This window comes from Mobula birostris, chromosome 13 (genome assembly GCF_030028105.1).
Source record: "Mobula birostris isolate sMobBir1 chromosome 13, sMobBir1.hap1, whole genome shotgun sequence".
NCBI classification, from domain to species: Eukaryota; Metazoa; Chordata; class Chondrichthyes; order Myliobatiformes; family Myliobatidae; genus Mobula; species Mobula birostris.
Genome location: NC_092382.1, coordinates 27,010,009 through 27,014,560, shown reverse-complemented (window position 1 = coordinate 27,014,560; position 4,552 = coordinate 27,010,009). Strand labels below are relative to the sequence as shown.

Below are 4,552 nucleotides of genomic sequence, written 5' to 3'. Positions count from 1 at the left end.
TATCTGACTGTTGTGTGATTTCTTTTTCATGTGTGTTATTTCTCTTCCTCATTCTGTCCAATCTAAGTGGGTTTGAGTGTAAATAGCCTTTTCTAAAGTTATCATTTCAGTTCTTAGTTATCTTTGTAAATTTTGCTGATTGAAATGGGACCAAGATATTTTTATTTTAAAAAAAAGTCAATGTCGGTATTGATGAAAGTGTTTATTGCCTTTGTTGTATTTGTTAACAATTGATCTCTGTTTGGCAGGTTTTTTTTAAGCCTTGAACTAAATTTTGACAAAGGTTTTCCCTATTTCACACTAGTTTTTATTTTCTTTGCTTGTTGATATTCCAGATAGGTGGGTATCAAGAGTCCCGATGAAGGGTCTTGGCCCGAAATGTTGATTCCCATCCATAGATGCTGCCTGACATGCTGAGCTCCTCCAGCACTTTGTGTGTAGTTCTCTAGATTCCTAGCATCTGCAGGTCCTCTTGTTTCCCAGATACTTGTATGTTTGTTGAAAGAACAATCTAATAGTGGGGTTGTGTGGCTCTGTTGGTAAAATATTAATTAAAATCATTAGAAAGAGGTGGCATTGGGTTGGAAGGTGTAGAATCTGTGGGTAGAATTAAGGAACAGCAAATGTGAAAACAAAGATCCCTGATGGGAATTGTATAGAGACCTCCAATCAGTTGTAAGTATGTGGTCCACAAATGACAATGGGAGATTAAAAATGCGTGCCAAAAGGGCAATGTTACAATAGTCATGGAGGATTGTCATGCAGGTGATAAGGAAAATTAAGTGTGTTGTTCTCAAGAGGAGGAATTCCTAGAATGCCTACAAGATGCTTTTTTAGAGCAGCTCGTGGTTGAGCCCACTTGGGGATCAGCTATTCTGGATTGGGTGTTGTAATGAACTGGAATTAATTAGGTCACTTACGTTCAAAGAACCCTTAGGGGCAAGTGACTAAATATGATCAAATTCACCCTGACATTAGAGAAGGAGAAGCTCAAGTCAGATGTGGAATAAATGTGAGGCTGCTTAACAAGATCACAGCTCATGGAATTACAGGAAAGATACTTGTATGGGTTGAAGATTGGCTGACTGACGGGAGAAAGAGTCAGAATAATGTGGGCAATTCTGTTTTGCTGTCAGTAACTAATGGTGTTCCGTAGGGGGCAGTATTGAGACCACATGTTTTCATATTAAATCTGAATGATATGGATGACAGAATTGATACCTTGGTGATGAACTTTGCAGTTGATACAAAGATAGGTACGGGACAGGTAGTTTAGAGCAGAGCCGGAGTCTGCAGAAGGACTTTGATAGGTTTGGAGAACAGACAATGAAGTAGCAGATGAAATACAGTGTATGCAAGTGTACGGTCATGTACAATTGGTAGAAAGAATAAAGACAGAGAGAAAAAAAATAAATGGGAGAAAATACAAAAATCAGAAATAGGTACTTGGGAGTCCGTGAGCAGGAGCCCCTGAAGGTTTGCTTGCAGATTGAGTTGATTAAGGATGAAAACGGTAATGTTAGCATATAAGAGCAAGGATGTGACACTGTAGCTTTATAACACATCGGTCAGATTGCTGTTGGTGTATTGTGACCAGTTTCCGACCCCTTATCTGAGAAAAAGATGTGCTCGTATTGGAGCGCGTCCGGAGAAGGTTCACAAGAATGATTCCAGGAATGACAGGGTTAACGTATGAGGAGCGTTAGACGGCTTTGACCCTGTACTCACTGGTCCAGAAGAAAGAGAGGGGATCTCATTGAAACCTATCAAATATTGAAAGGCCTGGACAGAGTGGCTATGAAGAAGATGCACCCTACGCTGTGTGGGTCTGGGACCAGAGGCCACGGCCTCAATGTATAGAGCATCCACTGACAGCAGAGATGAGGAGGAATTTCTGTAGTCAGGGAGTGGTAAATCTTTGGAATTCATTGCCACAGATGGAGCAGAGGCCAAGTCACTGAGTGTGTTTTCAATGGATGTTCACGGATTAAGGGGAGAAGGCAGGAGAATGGGGTTGAGAGAGATAATCAATTGGACACAAAGGAATGGTGGAACAGACTCGATTGGCTGAGCAGCCTCTGTCTCATATCTCGTGGCTCATGTTCTGAAGAAGAGGCTAGTGAGGTTGCATTAGGGTTAGGGTATTGTTACGGTATCCGTGCCTGGATTATTGTATCCAGTTTTGGTCATTCTGCTGTAGGAGAGAGGACATCAAGCAGGAATAAGTGCGGAGGAGATTTATGAGAATGTTGCCGGTACTCGAGGGACTGAGTTCTGGAGAGAGGCTGGGCAGGTTGGGACTTCACACCCTGAAGTGCAGGAGATTGAGGCTGACATGATGCAGGTGTTCCAAACCCTGAGGGTACAGAAATGGGGAACGTGAGCAGATGAGTGAACTCGGCCTTTTCTCCTTGGAGCGACGGAGGATGAGAGGTGACCTGATAGAGGTGTATAAGTTGATGAGAGGTATTGATCGTGTGGATAGTCAGAGGTTTTTTTCCCAGGGCTGAAATGGCTGCTACAAGAGGGCACAGGTTTAAGGTGCTGGGGAGTAGGTACAGAGGAGATGTCAGGGGTAAGTTTTTTTTTAACGCAAAGATTGGTGAGTGTGTGGAATGTGCTGCCGGCAACGGTGGTGGAAGCAGACACGATATGGTATTTTAAGAGACCTTTGGATAGGTACATGGATCTTAGAAAAATAGAGAGCTATGGGTAAACCTAGTAATTTCTTAGGTAGGGACATGCTCGGCACAACTTTGTGGGCCAAAGTGCCTGTATTGTGATGTAGGTTTTCGATGGTTTTTTTTCCCTTTTTCCCCACTTTTGTGGAATCAACAACCAGTGGGCACCACTTTAAGGTGAGAGAGGATCGATTTAATAGGGATCGCAGGGGAAAGTTATTAATCCACTCTCCCTTCCGGTTTCACTAACACGATGAGTCCACTCTCAGGTTAAAGGAGCAACAACACATACTACATCTGGGTAGTTTACAACTCGATGGCATGAACATCGATATCTTTAACTTCCACCTCCACCTTTTCCTTTCATCAATCTACACGCCCGTCTCCTCCATTCTGTCTCCCAACTTCTCTCTTCACTGCGGATCGTCTCCCTCTGGTTCCGCTTTTACTTCCTTTTCTCCCCATGGTCCGCTCTCTGATCCTATCAGATTCCTTCTTTTCAGCCCTTTGCATTTTCCAGCTTCCACCTCACAGCGTCTCACTTCATCTCCCACCTCCCCCACCCACTCACCTTCACTCTTACCTGACTTCACCTATTATCTACCAGCTTGGACTCTTTCCACTCCCTGCACCATCTTATTCCGGCTTCTCCCCACTTCCAGTCCTGATGAAGGGTCTCAGCAGGAAATCTCTGTTTTGATTTATCCCCCTCTGTAGAAGCTACCTGACCTCCTGACTTCCTCCAACATTTTGTGTATGTGACTTTGCATCTCCAATATCTGCAGAATCCCATTGGGACAGAGTGCAGAATGCAGAGACTACATCGGGTCTCACTAATGTCGAGGAGGCCACACCTGGAAAACTGGAAACAGGAGATGACCCCAACAGTGATGATGTTGAAAAGTTGCCTCATGTGGAAGGACTGTTTGGGGCCCTGACTGGTGGTGGGGAGGGTGGTTTGGGGCAGGTCTGGCACTTCACCCACTTGCAGAGTTGGCTTCCAGCCCCCTACACCCCTCCATATCACTGCAAACCTCTCCCTCTTGTGGACAACACTGCCACTTGGTGGTGATTTGCCACAATAACAGGAGCCCCTGATTTGTGGACTCCATTGTCACCGGGTGACGCTCTGCCGCAGGAACACTGAGAGACAGAAATGTGACGCTGCAGTCTGCTGAAATGTTTGTTCAAGATTCAAGGTAGTTTAATTCCATTTCCAGCAGACAAATATGAATGGGATCAAAATAATTATTACTCCGGCTTCAATGCAGCACAAAAACACAATAGTAAAAACATATATCCACAGCTTGTAAACTGTGCACGGATTGATTGTATGTCCATAAAGTGACGCTCGGTATAGTCAAGTCAAGTCACTTTTTATTGTGATTTCGATCATAAACTGCTGTGCACAGTAAAAACAACATACCTCCAGGACCATGGTGCTACATGAAACAACACAAAACTACACTAGGCTAAGTGACACAACGCAAAGCTACACTAGACTACGTAAAATAACACAAAAACTACACTTGACTACAGACCTACACAGGACTGCATGAGGTGCACAAAACAGTGCAGGGCACTACAATAAATAATAAACAAGAAAATAGGCACAGTAGAGGACAAATTACAATATAATAATAAATGATAAAATAATAAATAAAAGTATGCCTGCATATAAGATGACAGACAGGAAATGATAAAGTCGAGGTGTTTGGTGGTGTGGAAGGGTGGGTTGGTGGGTAGAGATATTTATCAGCCTTACTGCTTGGGGAAAGTAGCTGTCCCAGAGGCTGGTAGTCCTGGTGAGGATGCTGCGTAGTCTACCCAGATGGGAGTGGGACAAACAGTCCATGAGTGGGATGGGTGGA

At 43.9% G+C, this 4,552-nt stretch overlaps 1 pseudogene; it reads right to left on the bottom strand.

The window, feature by feature from the left end:
* LOC140207859 (uncharacterized) overlaps positions 1-4,552 on the bottom strand; it is a 126,860-nt pseudogene that overhangs the window by 72,217 nt on the left and 50,091 nt on the right.